The sequence below is a fragment of the Muntiacus reevesi genome, chromosome 7 (genome assembly GCF_963930625.1).
Source record: "Muntiacus reevesi chromosome 7, mMunRee1.1, whole genome shotgun sequence".
In the NCBI taxonomy this organism is placed as follows: Eukaryota; Metazoa; Chordata; class Mammalia; order Artiodactyla; family Cervidae; genus Muntiacus; species Muntiacus reevesi.
The window spans coordinates 73,723,917-73,742,700 of record NC_089255.1 but is presented as its reverse complement, the minus strand read 5'-3'; positions in this window follow the sequence as shown (position 1 = coordinate 73,742,700).

Here is an 18,784-nt window from a genome sequence, read left to right as displayed (position 1 = left end):
GAACTGAGCTGAACTGGGTCTTAATTGCAGCATATGGGATCTATTTCCCTGATCAGAGATCAAACCCCAAGCCCCCTGCACTGGGAGTGTGGAGCCTTAGCCACTGGACCACCAGAGAAGTCCCACACACCAAGATGATTACTCTGAGTTGTTACTGGTGCTTTTGAAATCTCTCTGCAAAGCAGAGGTACAACTTAAACCCATGACCACTGAGTTCTTTTGCCTCAGATACTGCATCATGTTCATGTCTATCTAGAAATGTCACCGATCTGTGCCAACTTGACTTAGACAAAGTAATAATGGTAATGCATAATGACAATCCCCTTAGCCCCTGGATCCAATAGAAACTGTCGCTCTCTAGACCTCCTCTCAGCCCCACCTCAGAACTTCTCTCCCCTTCCTTCTTTCTTCAAAGTTCACTTAAGTGTCTGGGTTTCTGGGAGCCTTTGGTGATTCCTAGGAAAAAATCATCAATCAGGCTCTGTTCCATGGCAGTTTGCTTCTGAAACATGCCCTCTGTCACGTGATATTAAAATGAACTTATCATCTTCTTTTTCTTGTTAGACTGTGAGATCTCTAAAAGCAGAGAACAAGAGTAGTTTGTCATTCTAAAGGCCTAGCTACATCCTCAATAATGGTTACTTGAACTGAATGGGATTTATTTGAATTGAGTTAAAATGATTCATTAACTCAAAATTCAGATATGAATTTATCTGTGGCTCAGCTGGTAAAGAATCCGTCTGAAATGTGGGAGACCTGGGTTTGATCCCTGGGTTGGGAAGATCCCCTAGAGAGGAGAAAGACTACCCACTCCAGTATCCTGGCCTGGAGAATTTCATGGACTGTATAGTCCATGGGGTTGCAAAGAGTCAGACACAACTGAGTGATTTTCACTTTCATTTCACAGTATGACAGGAAGCCTATATGATAATATATCTGCAGTATCAAAAGAACAAGGAGCAAACATTCTCATGAGCCATGTCCAAGTTTGCCACCCATGTGATTGTACATGCATACTGTGGGCAAGACAGCCACATTGAATGCACAAGATTTATAATTTTGAGATACAAGAATGTGATAGAGTGAGGCAGTTTTGAAATGATGGCAAAAATATTGTGTGAGAATGTTTTGCATAGACACCATGTGTTGTTCCCAGAGTTGACTCAAACTAGAACCATACATTTAACTGCAAGTTTGAGACAGCCTCAGAAAAGATTCATGGGTCCCCTCCAGGTACATGTTCTAGAAGTTTTACTATCCTTAATGGTCAACCAGTAATCACACCCTTCTCAGGACTTTGCCTGCATCATCTCATACTGTCCTCCCCACAACCTCATGAGGCAGACAGTATTGACCTCTCACTTCTTAGATGTGCAAATGGAGGCAGACTGAGGGTAAGTCTGGCTCATAGATATTAAGTGGCAAGGTGGGATCTAAACCCAAGCCGGTTTCAGAGTCCACAGTCTCTACATTCCAGGTGTTAAACACAGCAACCCAGTACAACTAATCTACCTCTAGCAAACATGTCCTTGCTTGCATGCATGCTAAGTCGCTTCAGTCATGTCCAACTCTGTGCGACCCTATGGACTGTAGCCCACCAGGCTCCTCTGTCCATGGGATTCTCCAGGCAAGAGTACTGGAGTGGGTTGCTATGCCCTCTTCCAGGGGATCTTCCCAACCCAGGGATTGAACCCACATCTCTTATGTCTCCTGTATTGGCAGGCGAGTTCTTTACCACTAGTGCCACCTGGGAAGACCAAACATGGCCTTAGATCCAAGTTAATCCAAATTATTGAATGTTTACCTCTTGATTCACCAACTCAATGGACATGAGTTTGAGCGAACTCCAGTAGTTGGTGAAGGACAGGGAAGCCTGGCATGCTGCAGTCCATGGGGTCACAAAGAGTTGGACACAACTGAGCAACTAAAGTCACTGGCCTCTTCATCTCCAGTTGTGTCTTTTGTGCAAAAAAGATATTTAGCACTCTATAATCACACCATGACTATTTGAAGAGGGTTCTAAAGCTCTGAGTTTTATTTCTGCAGTTTAAATTAGCTTAATTTTCCTCCCAGAGATGTCCCCTCTTTTCCTATTTTATTAGTCACCCACATTTTTAAGGGCACATTTTAATTTTTTAGATAGACTTCCAAATTATGAAGGCCTAAACTGGATAGGAATATTTTCCAGTTAAGGCCTGATCAAGGCCATATGTGGGAAAAGTATTCAGTTTTGCTTATCTTTCCTCATTAACATTCCAGCATCATGTTGTTTTATTTTCTCAATAGTTTCTCTACTGCTGACTAATTCTGTGCTAGTGACATAGTTGCTAACTTTAAAAATCTCATCATAATTTTTTTTTTTCACTATAGCTCTTGTGAGCCATTTCTCATCTTGTATTTGCGGTATGGCTCATTTTTTTTTTTAAATGTGTCAAGACCAATTTAAAAGGGTCATGATGAGTTAAGTTCTCACTATTTAGGATGTTAGCAACTCCACCTAATTTGGTATCAGCCAACACAAGATGCTTATTCTCAGCTCTATCATGTGGGTCACTGATAAAGTATTCATATCAGTCTTTTCCCATAAATATATTTTTCTGATTTCCAGATTGCCTGGGAGTGTTGAACTAAGTTCACGTTTTAATGCTTTCCAAGAACTATACTTGATTATCTGAGCTTTTTGCTGACTTATGAAAAAAAACAATCACAATTTACTTCCAAATCTGAAGAAATACTGATGTTTGGCCACTGCTCAGTTTCTGGAAGACAACCAAGATTGAATTTATTCTAAATACAGGAGGGACAGCAATGTTCTTTGGAAGCAAAAGCTTGGCCTGTATATCTGGAACTTCTTGTGAGGGCTCTGCTCTCATTTTGTTTCTAGACTGGCATTCCTTGTAGTTATTGCTAAACAGAGAAAAATTACAATCTGGTAGCAAGCCAGGGCAACTATAAACTTAGGATTGGAAGTCTTTAAACACAGGTTTTTATATTGTTTATTTTATATATTGTGTCCTATAAAGGAGAACACAGGCCTTCTTTTATAAAGGAAATTTTATAGCTGTTTCTTTGTTTTCATGTTTGCAGGGTCAACTGATGCATGGCTCGTGCCAATAAATCCCAGACCTGGAGAACCACCTGGAGAGTTTGGAAAATTCACAGGGTCAACTTCTTCTTGTATTTCCTGAATCTCCATCTTGTAGGTGGTGTGTTTTTTTGATGTTTCTATTTTTGTTTTCTTCTAGTTTTATTGAGATATAATAAACATAAGGGTTTCCCTGGTAGCTCAACTAGTAAAGAACCTGCCTGCAATGCAGGAGACCTGGACTCCATCCCTGGGTTGGGAAGATCCCCTGGAGAAGGGAATGGCCACCCACTCCAGTATTCTGGCCTGGAGAATTTTGTGGACTGTATAGTCCATGGAGTTGCAAAGAGTTGGACACAACTAAACAACTTTCACTTCACTTTCAAACATATGGCACTGCACAAGTTTAAGGTATTCAGCATAACGACTTGACTTACATACAACCTGAAAGTGTTATCACAAGTTAAGCGACCATCCATCCTTTCATATAGCTACAAAATTCAAGAAATGGAAAAAAGTATTTTTCCCTAGTGATGAGAACTCCTAGGATTTACTGTCTTAACTTTTACATATAACATACAGCAGTGTTAATTACATTTATCAGGTCATACATTACATTCCTAGTACTTATTTATCTTGTAACCTGAAGTTTGTAACTTTTGACTACCTTCTTCCAGTTCCCCACTCCACCCACCCTACCCAGCCCTCTCTTCTGCCTCCAGTAACCACAAATCAGATCTTTTTTTATGAGTTTGTTTATTCATTTTTGAAGTACAATATACTTGACCTACAACACTACGTTAGTTCCTGGTGTACAACACACTGATTTGATATTTCTATATATTTCAAAATTATAAAATAAACAAAAAATAACCACCTTGAGCAGTCTAGTTACCATGAGTCACCAAACAAAATCTCAGGGTCTCTGGCTATGGGACTCAAGGTCCCAGAGCTACTGCTGGCCTGCTGGTAGGTGGGGTCAGATCTGGATGGCTGGCTGCAGGGCGGGGGTCCTGGTGCTAGTGCTAGCCCTCTAGTGGGTAGAGCTGGGTCCCAGGATCTCTGGTTGTGGGGCCTTGGGAATCCTAGAGCTGATGTCGCTCTGCTGGTGGGCACGGCTGAGGCTTGGGGAGCCCCAGGACTGGTACCCCTGCCCTCCGCCCACTGATGGGTGAGTCTTTGTCCCAGTGCTCATAAGCCCAGAGGCAAGCAGGGTGGGTCTCAGGGTGGCTGGGGGCTCAGAAGAGCCTGGGGCAGTTGACCTCCTGGTGGATGGGGCTGTGTCCCAGTCCAGCCAGCTGCTTGGCTTGGGGCCTCCCAGGACTGGTACTGGGCAGGTCTGAGTCCTGGGCTCAAGAAGGAGGACTCCAAAATGTCAGTTGCCAGCACCAGCATCCTTGAGACAGATGAGCTCCCAAAATAGACTGCTGGCAGTGCATGTGTCCCCAGGGGGAGCCCCACTTGTCTCTTGTCTCTTCGGAAGGCTCTCCAAGGTCAGCAGGTGAGTTGACCCAGGCTCCTTTCAAATTCCCGCTTCTTCCCTGGGCCCCAGAGTGTGAGATTTTGTATGTCCCCTTTAAGAGTGGAGTCTGTTTCCCACAGCCCTATTGAGCTCCTGAAAGTAAGCCCCACTGGTTTAAAGCCAAATGTTCTGAGTGCTCATTCCCCCAGGGCAGGACCCTCTGGCTGGCACCCAAAGCAGGGTTTGGACCCTTTACCTCTTGGGAAGAACCTGCGCAATTGTGATCACCCTCTCATTTGTGAGTCGCCTACCTGCAGATGTGGGTCTTGGCTATACCCTGACTCCACTTCTCCTACCCATCTCCTTGTGTCTCCTTTATATTTTTAGCTGTAGAAGATCTTCTCTGCTAATCTTCAGGTTGTTCTCATTGACAGTTGCTCTATAATGAGCTATAATTTTGGTGTGAATGTGGAAATAAATGAGCTCAGGGTCTCCTTACTCTGTCATCTTGGCCACACTTTTGCAGGTGGTATTGAGATATGGGGGAAGGACATCTCTATTTTTTAAAACCTCTCCAAACTGCTTAAATCATTTATAGCTAATCTAAGTAATGAAGCAGTCATTTGAAGAGGGAATAAACCTACATGTACATATGCAGAAAGATCTTACATTTGCCACACAGAATGTGAAGTAAGTTCCCATTTGACATGAAATTTGTCCTAAATTTTTGATATTTATATATACTTATATACATACACTTACAATGTATACTGTCTACATTTAGATGCATCACCAGTTCAATTCAGTTCAGTTCACCAGAGGTACCTGTTAATCAGAAAGCATACCACGTGTAGTACCAGAGCACCTGTTCCCAGTGTAGCCAGTGAGATGACGGATTGTAGGGAAGAAGAGAGGGTCCCAGGGGAGGGACCTGGAAGTCTGGCATCTCAGGGGGGCTGGGAGCAGTGCTTATTTATCAATACCAACTGGCATGGAAATATTTCATCATTTTCACAGCTGGATGAGGCTTGGTCTCACATTTTCATTCATAAAACAATCCTGGAGGGATTCCTAATAACCTGAAATAAGCAGTCTATCAGTCAACACCCGCTGATTCAAGTAGAAAGATAATTTACTAGGAGCATATTAGGTAAAATCACCAAGAAAGCTCAGAAAATATCAAGAATTAAAGAATGGGCCACCAGACATAACCACAGACAAGCCTACACTGCTGAACCAGTCCAGTGAGCCCCCTGCTGCCACCATCCCTGGTCACTGATGCTGGCACCACACCACTTGCAGATTTTGGGACAGCACTTCACACATCACCTTTTGACATCACCTTTCCCTCTCACTGGACTGTGATCCCCATGAGCATAGGAACGTATCTTATTAATCTCCCAATTTCCAGTCCCCACTTCAGTCTCTGGCACAGAGTGAACAAAATGCTGAATGAAATAAAAGAGCAAATAGAGTTTAATTGCCAGGTATTAGACTAATATAGGCAGAGAGGGTAAGAACTGTACCTGGCTGTCTGTCACTTTAGAGCCTCAGAAACGAACAGGTATACATGCGTTTTTACCCTTCATTCCTCCATTATGGTTGGTTGGACGTGGCTTCAACAAAAACACATGGCTTGGGTTTTGTGGTGGATTCATTTCTGCCTCTTTCTCTAAAGTGAGCATTCTTTTTAGCAGAGATTTGCATAAAACCATGGTGCCATGTAGTTGTTATCTTAATTTCAAATATAAGAGTCCAGATGAAGTGAATTTAGGAGTCAGTTGTACCTGCATCTTTTAGGACTTCTGTTTAAATTGCCTACACACATGAAGGAATATCCAGCCATACCTCTGAGCTTTTCCTAAGCAAGCAACTCAAAACCAAATACGGTTCATGTTGACCAGGATTCTGGAGAGAGGAGGAAGAACCACATAGTGGTTTTCATAGTAGCCACAAAAAGCCAGAAGTAGAGAACACATATCAGAATTCAGTCCCCACTGTACCTGCAAACACCCTATGTAATTCTTCCAAGTTTCATCTGCTTTTCTCCAGGCCATGAGAAGAGTTGGAAGATGAAGGATAATAAAATGATAACAACAATCATGATACAAAAATAGTGGAAGGTCGTTTGTTTACTTATTATTGTATACTATCCACTCACAGAAAAAGATCTGATAAAATTAATTATAAAATATATAAGCTCAGAGAAATGAAAATTTATGTTCAAACAAAAACTTGTACATAAATGTTGATAGCAGCTTTATCTGTAATAACTCCAAGCTGGAAACAACTCATATGTCCTTAGAAGGGTGAACTAAACAAGTTGTGGTACATTCACATCACAGGATACAACTCAGCAATAAAAAGGAACAAACTAGTTTTCTTAATTTTTATTTTATATTGGATTATAGTTGATTTCAATGTTGTGTTGGTTTTAGGTGTACAGCAAAGTGATTCAGTTATATATTTCTAATTTTTTCAGATTCTTTCCCATATAGGTTATTACAGAACCTTGAGCTGAGTTCCCTGTGCTATACAGTGGGTTCTTATTATTTATTTTATATAATGTATATATGTTAATCCAAACTCCTAATTTATCCTTCTCTCCCACCTTTCCCCTTTGATAACCATACATTTATTTTCTGTTTTGTAAATAGTGTGTTTTGTAAAAGCTCATCTGTATCATTTTTTTAGATTCCACATATAAGTGATATCATATGGTATTTGTCTTTGTCTGACTTACTTCACTTTGTATAATAAACTCTAGGTCCATCCATGTTGCTGCAAAAGGCATTATTCTTTTTATGTCCAAGTAATATTCTATTGTATATATCACATCTTCTTTATCCATTCATCTATCCATGCCTTGGATATTGTAAATAGTGCTTCAAAGAATGAATTATTGATACATGCAACATCCTGGATGAATTCCCACAAATTATGTTGACTGAAAAAAACCAATGCCCAAAAGTTAGCTACTGTATGATTTTATGTTTATAATATTCTTGAAATGACATAATTATAGAACTGGAGGACAGATTAATGGTTGTCAGAGGCTGAGGGTGGAGACAGGAGAGAGGTATGTGGCGATAAATGGGCAATATGAGGAATGGAATGCTTTGTATCTTGTCTGGATCGATATCAATATCCTGGTTGTGAAACTGTACTGTAATTGTGCAAGATGTTACCACTGAGAAAACTGGGTAAAGGGTTCACAGGATCCCTCTGTACTATTTCTTACAAATTCGTGTAAACCTGCCACAAAATTTCAAAAATTTTAAATTTAATTTTAAAAAGGAACAACAAAAAAAGACATAAGCAACACAAAATCGGGAAGATAGCAAAAAAAATCTGAGAGACTGGGGCTCTAAGTTCTTATGATTAAGCAGTAAATTTATTTCTGTGCTTCCTTGAAGCAAAAGATGAAGAGGAAACCATGATAAGTTAAATAGTCTTGTTCTGTGATGAAAGAAATCACAGAAAAATTTTAGAAGAGACTGTCTTTTCCCTGGCAGTCAATTCTAGAAGAGAAATGAACTTAATCTTAAAATAGAACATACAGGGCACAAAAACACATCTACAGAATTGAAGCTGACTCAGAGCTCAGGTGCCGTTAATTTTTTAATCCTTGATGGCCCATGACTTGGTTAAGGAATCTTAGAGGAAAAAAATGATACAACTTTCCCAGCTGGTCTTACATAGAAGTGGAGTAGATGATCACCCAAAAAGTTTGACCTTCAGGGAAACCAAAAAGACACTTCCCAGACCAGGGATGTATTTCCTTCCTGCAGTGTCTGAAAGTCCACCATTTAGAACGCACTTCTTTGGCTAAGTACTTTTGCTAAGTAAGTCTACTGAAAATTCAGAGACTGCCCCTTGCTCAAGTAGAACACACAGAAGGGGCCTCTGGGCATCTAAGGTAATCAAAAGAACTTGGGGAGAGAGTGTCACATCCTGATTTCCCTCCTGTGACTCCAGGTGCCTTTCCTATTAAGGGCAACCCCCAACCTGTGCTTCACATCCCAGCCCTCAAGGTCTCAGCTCCTACAAACATCCCCTTCCTCTACCAGATCATCTGTATCAGTATACAGACACATTCCAGACTCCATTCTCCATCTCCCACCCCCAGCCCATCTCCTGTCTCTATAAAGCCAAAATCCAAGACATTCCAACAATAAAACTGCACCCCCTTGATCCTACCTCTCCCCATGTATACTGCCGCATTTCTTTCCTCCCCTTCACAGCAAACCTTCCCTTGTCCATGGTCTTAGTATCCACCATCCACTTTCTCACCTCAGCCCATTTCAAGGGGGCTCCACACCTTAAAGTTTGCACAGTTGTCCTTCACACCCCCAAATCTGATGGTCACCTCTCTCTTGTCCTCTTACTAATTCCCTCCGCAGCATTTCTACCCAGCTGCATGTCACATTTTTTCCTCTGGTCTTCCATGACTTTTCCTCTTGCCTTACTGGCTGATGGCACATTCTGAAGTTGAGTTTTGTTGTTGGAGCATGGAAGGGTTTGCTGCACGTTGCTTGCTCCTCTTCCATCCCCTCTCAGCTGGAGAGTGATCTAAGCTGGTCCTTTGTCTTCTCCAGTTTCATTCTCCTTAGGTCATCTTACCCAGGCCCATGGCCAGTTACCCACAAATCTGTATCCCCAGTTCTCCCCAGAACGCCTGATCTCTACATCCAAAGGCCAACTCATCTCTGCATGGGTGGCTGGTTGACATCTCAAATTTAACATTCCCAAATAGAATTCAAGATTTTCGCCCTCAACCTATTCCTCGCACACTGTCCCTCGTGCAAGCACCAATCACCCAATTCCTCAGGCCAAAGAGTTTAGAGGTTTCTTTGCTTTCACTTTTCTCATCCTCAACATCCAATCCACCAGCAAATCCTGTCAACCATTCCTTATCCGGAACCCATCCCTAGTTCACGAGGCTATCTTCCCTCCCTTGGGCCACCTCTGTAGCCTCTAACAGGCCTCCCAGCCTTCCCTCTCCATCCTCCACCCCAGCCCTGTTTTCCATACCGTGGCCACAGCAATCCTTTCAAATGAAATGGGATCATATTACTCCTTTGCCTAAAATTCTCTATCTGATCCCTATCCTAATTAGATAAAGTCCCAACATCTTGCCACAACCCACAGAGCACAAACTGCTCCCTGCTAACTCCTTCTCAACCCACCCCCTATCAGAAAGGGGCTCCAGCTATGTGGAAGGCCACAGACTATGTCTGCCTTGTCATAGAAGTATCCTCAGGGCTTCATGCAGAGATACACAACACATATTTGTGAAATAATTAAACAATGAGTTGGGCTTCCCTGGTGGCTCAGATGGTAAATAATCTGCCTGTGATGTAGGAGACCTGGGTTCGATCCCTGGGTCGGGAAGATCCCCTGGAGAAGAGAATGTCAACCCACTCCATTATTCTTAACTGGGGAACCCCATGGACACAGGAGCCTGGAGGGCTACAGGCAGACATGACTTGAGTGACTAACAATAAATAAATGCAACAAAATAAAAGCAATGCTTTAGTAAGACAAATTGATGATTCTTAACTGGTAACAACACCTCTGTAACTCAGGATCCTGGCTTGAAAAGGCAGCAGTGTAACCCCCATTCTTCCTGGTTTGCTGTGAGAACTAATGGAAAAATTTTCTCCAGTTCTAAAAACCCACCCACTATGTTCTTTAATGGGTAGATGTTAGTGGGTAGCGTGCAATGACATTTAGGGCTCCTCCTCGTTTCTTCTCTGTGCGCAGTGACACAAGACTCTTCAATCCTCAAGCAAACGCTCCATTTGTGCCTTGTATGTCTGCATCAGCGTGTGATTATCAGCCACCGTGAGGCACGTGCATGAAGGGAAAAGGCTGAGTGTGGGGGAGGAGATCATTACCCCCCAGTAAAGCAGCAGTGTGGGGGGAGGAAGCTGCACGTTCATCCAGAGCCAGTGGGCTCAGAGAAGTCACACGGAAGAACGCACGCCCCTGAAGGAGGAAGCATGCTCTAAACCCACTGCCCTGCTGCTGGCAGGGTCTCAGGTTGATCCCAGCTCTGCAAGCATGTCATCGATTCATTGCTTTTTGTTACTGCTTTTTTTTCTGGAGGGTATGTTTTGCTTTAACGCGCTGTGTTGGTTAACACACTCACGCATGGTTTGGTCCGCACTCATTGTAAAGTAACAGGACTGGGGAAGATGGTATAAAAATCAACCGGCAATCACATACGGAAAGTTGATAGCTACTCATTTTTTTTCTCATCTTCCTTTCCACTGCCTGCCTTTTTTCCCCCCTTCTATAAATATTTAAGTTCATGCCTCTAAAAATGGATGGAGTGTTAGAAAACAATAACACCAAAACAAATTTACCAAATATTCTTCAATAACAAATATTTCCTTAGTGGTAAATTTCCCTTGTACATGTACATATGTAAACACACATTAAATAGTATATGTATCCTAAACTAATTAGCTTATTCAAATCAGGATCCAAGCAAGGACCTTAGATGTCTTCTAAGTCTCTTTTTTTAACCTAAAGTTTCTCTCTCCGTCCTTTATTCCCGTTTTCATTTATGAAAAAGAGGTTATTTTTCATGCATGTATGGCTGAGTCCCTTCGCTGTTCACCAGAAACTATCACAACATTGTTTGTTAATTGGCTATGTGCTTGCATGCGTGCTAAGTCGCTTCATGTCCGACTCTGTGTGACCACATGGACTGCAGCCTGCCAGGCTCCTCTGTCCATGGGATTCTCCAGGCAAGAACACTGGAATAGGTTGCCATGCCCTCCTCCAGGGTACCTCTCCCACCCAGGGACTTGCACAATCAAAATAAATATTAAAATAAAGATTTAAAAAAAAGAAGGATTTTTTTTTCTGTTGAGTTTCCTGCATTTAAAATTTTTCTGATGTAAACTCTGTTGTATTATTTAGCATATTTCTCCTCCTTGAATTTTCTATAAATCAAATGTTAGATTTAGACGCTCAATCAGCTTTGGGTTTTGTTTTTTGGAAGGAACACCTCATAGGTGGTGTTGTATCTTCCCATCTGGGCATTTGAGGACCAGATGTCTCTCATGATGTTAATCACTTGTGATAATCATTGCAGGGACTCGTTATTCCATTAAGGTTTTGCAAGATGGTAAAATTCTAACCATCAAATTAAAAGACGCTTACTCCGTGGAAGGAAAGTTATGACCAACTTAGATAGCATATTAAAAAGCAGACACATTACGTTGCCAACAAAGATCCGTCTAGTCAAGGCTATGGTTTTTCCAGTGGTCATGTATGGATGTGAGAGTTGGACTGTGAAGAAAGCTGAGCGCCGAAGAATTGATGCTTTTGAACTGCGGTGTTGGAGAAGAGTCTTGAGAGTCCCTTGGACTGGAAGGAGATCCAACCAGTCCCTCCTAAAGGAGATCAGTCCTGGGTGTTCATTGGAAGGACTAATGCTGAAGTTGAAACTCTAGTACTTTGGCCACCTCATGTGAAGAGTTGACTCATTGGAAAAGACCCCGATGCTAGGAGGGATTGGGGGCAGGAGGAGAAGGAGTCGACAGAGGATGAGATGGCTGGATGGCATCACTGACTCAATGGACATGAGTTTGAGTAAACTCCAGGAGTTGGTGATGGACAGGAAGGCCTGGCGTGCTGTGATTCATGGGGTTGCAAAAAGTCGTGTCCAACTCTGCGACCACATGGTCTGTAGGCTTCCCTGTCCATCACCAACTCCCAAAGCTTGCTCAAACTCACGTCCATCAAGTCAGTGATGCTATCCAATGATCTTATCTTTTGTCGTCCCCTTCTCCTCCTGCCTTCAATCTTTCCCAGCATCGGGGTCTTTTCTAAGGAGTCAATTCTTCACATCAGGTGGCCCAAGTATTGGAAAAGAGGCAAATTCAAATGCACTAGCCACGCTGCTTGCTAAGAGTGTTCATAAGAGCGTTGGTGCAGGAGGAGGTGGAGAGACCAGTGGACGTGAGAAGTTTCCATGCCTCTCCAGGATCCTGTTTCTGCACAAATGATTCTTAGCTGACCCATTGCTGAGCCTGTAGTCTCCAGGTCACAGGTTCGCCCTAACTGCACGTTCCCTGCAGCTGCTATTAAGCTTCATCCTGACTCTGTAGGTCAACTCTGAGGACAAGAAGTTTACCCTATACTTGAGTCCCTGGTAAACTTTGCAAGGCACTGAACCCTGAGTAGACTATCAGTAAATGACTGATGACTGTCTGTAAATTCAAGAAAAGTTCTTTATTTTATCACTATCATAAAATGAAGTCGCTCAGTCGTGTCCGACTCCTTGCGACCCCATGGACTGTAGCCTACCAGGCTCCTCCCTTCAATTGAATCCTCCTGGATTCTCCAGGCAAGAATACTGGAGTGGGTTGCCATTTCCTTCTCCAGGGGATTTTCCCAACTCAGGGATTGAACCCGGGTCTCCTGCATTCCAGGCAGACACTTTAACCTCTGAGCCATCCTCAAAAGCACTTCTGAAGTGTTTCTCTGGCCACAGGGCTGCATGGAAAGACAGTTTCACCCTTCAATAAGCTTTTATTTATTCATTTATTTATTGTTTGGAAGTGACTCTTTAAGTCTTTATTGAATTTGTTACAATATTGTTTCTCTTTAATTTTTCTTTTTTTTTTTTTTGCCAAGAAGCATGTGGGATCTTAGCTCCCAACCAGGGATCAAACCCTCACCTCCTTCACTGGAAGGCCCCAGTGCAGGAGGCCCAGGTTCGATGCCTGCTCAGGGAACTAGGTTCCACATGAAATATTTTAGAAGTAAATAATTAAAAATGTTTTAGATGGGTACTGGCTGACACAGGAGTATGTTTGAGATGTACCACTTTGTGTAGGAGGGAGGTTGCAGACAAGGGTACACAGAATGACCTCATTTTTGTTTGTACATACATGCACACAAATGATTGAAAGGAGATTTACCTAAACATCAACAATGAGTTATCCTGAGTGATGAGATTATGGGCACTTTTTTTCCTTTGTGTTTTCTAAGGTTCTTTTTTTTTTTTTTTGCACTGAACAAGGATTAATTATGTAATTAGGCAGATGGTAGCATTAAACATCATTCCTAGAAGTACAGGTTGATATGGGGCAACTACAAATAGACTTTGGTTCTAAATAGCTCCAGTGTTCTGACACTGGCGAGCTGGGGTGGGACAGGTGTTCCCTGCAAAGGTACCAGGTGTGGGTGGCCAGCTTCGTGCCAGGTTTCAGAGTGACCTGAGCTCTTGGGCCCCAGGACTTTCTCCTATTGCTCTGCCCAGGCCTCTGGCTTAGAGACAGGAGAAGTAAGGGAAATGAGATCAAACCCTTCTGTACAAAGAGGATGAGGGGCCCCAAGGTACAAAGCCAGTGGTGCAGGACATCAAGCCACTTGGCATGGCTCCCCCACCTACACTGCCTCAGGGCCTGCCCACAGACAGAAACTCCAGGCAGAGAACAGCAAACCCACTGCCAGACACAGACTGCTCTGGAGACATCCTGCAAAAACAAGGGCATAGTTCACCCTGTGCTCTTGGTGCCCTGAAACCGCTTGCTTTCTGCAACCTGAAACTTGCTCAGAGGGAGGAGAGCTGAAGGGCAATGGTCCTGGAGGAGGCACATTTATTTTTCTTTCTTGGTAAAAAAAAAGAAAATTAGCTAGAGTTCTCTGGTGGCGTTAGTGATAAAGAACCTGCCTGCCAATGCAGGAGATATAAGAGACAAGGGTTTGATCTTTGGGTCAGGAAGATTCCCTGGAGGAGGGCATGGCAACCCACACCAGTATTCTTGCCAGGACAATCTATGGACAGAGAAGCCTGGCGGGCTACAATCCATGGGGTTGCAAAGAGTCAGACCTGACTGAGCGACTTAGCACGCACACACTGGTGGCCTAGTGATTAGGATTCTGGGCCCAGGTTCAACCTCTGGTCAGGGAACTGAGATCCTCTAAGCCTTGTAGTGCAGCAAAAAAAAAAAAAAAAAAAATTAGCTAGAGACCAAAATGCCGTATGTCAAGTTCTAAGTAGGGTGATTTGTATCTATGATGGAACTGAAGCTCAAACAGAGGTAAGAATGGAAATGCTGACATGGTTGACCCGGCTGAATCCTAGAAGAGGGTGATAGTTCAAATGTTACAGGAGCCTGCAGGGGTCACCCTGAGAACTAAGACTGAATAGAAAACATTTTGCAGCCCTTGGAAAAGGTTAAGAAATAACATGATCTTTGCTTCATGAAGTCTTCCCTGCTTTCCTAACCAAGCCCACAGCCCAGCTTAACTGCACAAGCCCCATTGCCACCTGAACCCTATTAGAAACCCAGGAAATATCCCCTGATACTCCCACCCCATCTCTGCCTCTCCAGACCCGTCACATCTTCCAGGGGTTTGGAAAATGTGCTGCAAGACCAATGCTCTATGCTCATCTCCCAATCTCCCGACCTGAGAGGCTCTCTCCTTTAAGACCTATTGCATTGTGTTTCTTGATTTCTGACTTCTAGACTCCTTTCTGTACATGTGCTTATCTTATCCTTCCACTTTTTTCCAGAAAGCAACCTGAATAAAGACCATATGTGGTCCAGCTCTATGCCCACACGTCAGGTTTGACATAAATATCTGCTGAACATTTTTTTAAAGTTTTTTAATTTTAGAACAGTTCTAAAGAAAGTTGCAAAGACATATTGGAAATTCCTGTATCCCCACATCCAGTTTCTGATCACTAACATTTTATATTAGTGTGTTACTTTCCTTATTACTGTTGCTTGGGTGCTAAGTTGGGTCCAGCTATTTTGCAACCCCATGGACTGCAGTGCACCAAACTCCTCTGTCCATGGGATTTCCCAGGCAAGAATACTGGACTGGATTGCCATTTCCTTCCCCAGTCGATCTTCCTGACCCAGGGATGGAACCCACATCTCCTGCATTGGCAGGCAGATTCTTTACCACTAAGCCACCAGGAAAGTCCATGGTACATTAAGGAACCAATACTGCTACATTGTAATGAACTATAATCCATACTTCATTAGCATTTCCTTAGTTTCTGCATATCCTATCCAGGATACTAGATTAGATTTAGTCATCACGTGGCAATTTTCAGACTTTCCCTGTTTTAATTAGGATATAATTCACATACCATAAAATTCACTCTTTTATCAGGGATAGTCTATTGACAAAGTTGTGTAAAATTAGCACTATCTAATTCCAAGGCATTTACATCACCCCAAAAAGAAATCCTGCTAGCAGTCAATCCCCATTTCCTCCTCTCCTTAGTGTCTGGCAACCACTAATCTACCTTGTCTTTATGGATTTCCCTATTCTGGACGTTTCATAGAATTGTAATCACAGAATATGTTGCCGTTTCTGTCTGGCTTCTTTCACTTCTGGCTTTCACTTCTGGCTTCTTTCACTTCTTTCACTTTTCAAGTTTCATTCACCTTGTAGCAAGAATTAGTACACCGTTCCTTTTTATGACGATATAATATTTCATTGCATGGATATACCATATTTTTGTTTATTCATTCATCAGTTGCTGATCATTTGGTTTGTTCCACTTCTTTGTCTATTATGAATGATGTCTTTGTCTTTGAATATTTGTGGACCAGTTTTGACGTAAACATATGTTTTCGATTCTCTTGGGTATACACCTAAGAGTGGAATGCTAGGTCGTGTGGTATATGCTTAACTTTTTGAGGAACTGACAGTTTTCTTAAATGGTTGCAACATTTTACATTCCCATCAGGAATGTTGTGAAGGTTCTGATTCCTCCACATCCTTATCAACACCTGCTCTTCTCTAGCTTTTTGCTCATAGCTATCCTAGTGGGTGTGAAGTAAGAGTTCACTGTGGGTTTGATTTAACAACTAAAAATGTTGAATGCTTTCTCATGTGCTTAGTAGCCATTTGTACATCTTCTCTGGAGTAATGTCTATTCAAACCTTTTGCCAAGTTTTTTTGTTTGTTTGTTTGTTTGCCAAGTTTTAAATTGGATTACTTTTTATTGTCAAATTGTAAGAGTTTATTATGTATTCTTAATACTAGACCCTTATCATATATAGGAGTTACAAATATCTCCTCCCATTCTGTGGATTGTGTTTTCACATTTTTCTCTATGACAGCTTTATTGATAAAAACAATGTATATACTGAATTATATATCAATTGCTAACAGCTTTATTAAAATATAATTCATATGCCATGAATTCATCATTAAAGCGTACAATTTCATTTTCTTAGTATATTCACAAATTGTGGTACAATCATTACCCTAATTTTCTTTCTTTCTATTTTATTATTTTTATTTGGCTTCGCTGGGTCTTAGTAGGAGTGTGTTGGATCTAGCTTCCCAACCAAGGATTGAACCCAGGTCTTTTGCACTGAGAGTGCCGAGTCTTGGCCACCAGACCAACAGGTAACTCCCCCTAATTTTTTCTTTGAAACACAAAAGTTATTCATTTTGATGACGTCCAATTGATCATTCTCTGGCTGCTTATGCTTTTGATATTATCCACATTTAAGAAACCATTACCTAGTCCAAGATCAGGAAAATTACTCCTACATTTTAAGAGTTCTCTAGTTTTAGCCCTTATATTTAGGCTTATGGTTTACTTGAGTCAAATTTTACATAAAATATAAAGTAGGGACCCAACTTCACTCTTGCTTGCACATCCTGTCTCACTTGTTCACGATGATAAAGTCAGCTGGCACGTTGTAAGCTCTTTTTGGAGGGACTTTCGTGGAAAAGGACCGAGGAAGGCCTTGGGCCAACAGCATGCCAGGAACTCAGTCCTGCCAACAACCACTTGAGTCATGCTGGAAGCAGATGACCTCTCTTTTGCAACATTCCCCACCACTGCAATCAGTTATCTGAATTCTTCCCCAAGACTGTCAAGTCAGAACTACCTGTATCTTTTCTATACTGAACTCCCCGCACCGAACATGGTACCTAGCATAGAGTTAATGAAAAAAATGAATAAAAGATTGAAGGAATTAATAAATAAAGGACAATAAAGCCTCACAGGTCAGAAAGAAGGCAGGAGAAAAAAAAGAAGCCCAGTGCCTTAGTAAAGACAGTAATAAAAGTCTCAAAATTCCCAGGATTTACTTTTTAAATATAAAAAAAAAAACCCACAAAAATAAAACCATGTCAACATGTTCTAGATAAAAATTTGTTATGACAGAGTGCATTATAACCAAATTCCCTAAGCAAATAAAAAGTTCCACAGGGGTTAGTTCATAGTTCAAGATTTTTTTCTTTTCTCCCCAGGATCTTTATTTGAGAAAAATGCTGCAATTTTAACATGAGTAACAGGAGTTGACCTGGAACATAAGGGATGACAGTGAAGCCAGGCTGTGTGTTGTACAGAAGATGCCCTGCATGATCAACAGGCTGGAGCTGCTGTGCCTCTGTTCTTGATATAAATCTGGGGAACCTTTAGCTAAATGCAAAAAGGAGGATTTTTGAAATTTGAGGATAAACCCATGGCCACAGGAAGGTAAATTCACTGATTGTTTTAGTTGGTGAAACTCCTACAAGACTTTTTAAAGGATAATACTGTATACAATCAGCAGTCAAAAAACAGCTTCCTCCAGCTGGCTCCCTGCAAGGGCATGCAGGGCTCGGCTCCCCTTTGCAGCCCGCTCTTCTTCCTCTCCGCCTCGCACACCCTCGCCCTGTACACCCAGGACTCTGGCCGTCCTCGGTCACAGGACATACCTTTTCATCTCTGGGCCTCTACACACTGTCTCTCTCGACTGGAGGCTCCTGTTTAGTGCCACCCAGTCCCCACAACACCAATTTCAAAATCTGAACGCTCCTGACTCCCCTGGAAAAGTGACAAGTGAGAGTGAAAGTCGCTCAGTTATGTCCGACTCTTTGCCACCCCATGGACTATAGAGTCAATGGAATTCTCCAGGCCAGAATACCAGAGAGGGTAGCCTTTCCCTTCTCCAGGGGATCTTCCCAACCCAGGGATCAAACCCAGGTCTCCTGCATTGCAGGTGGATTCTTTACCAACTAAGCTATGAGGGAAGCCCAATTCCCCTGGAAGTGAGGGCTGTAGTGATCTATTGATCTGTCCTCAAAGGGCACTTGGATTTATCTCTTTAAAGGTCTAACTCATTCAGTGTTGTATCACTAGCAGGCATGTGTTTTACTGATCCTCTCTTGACTACTCAGATCAGAGGATATGGTCTCTGTTTTGATGATCTTTTTTCCTTACATAAACCAGCACAAGGATGTGGATA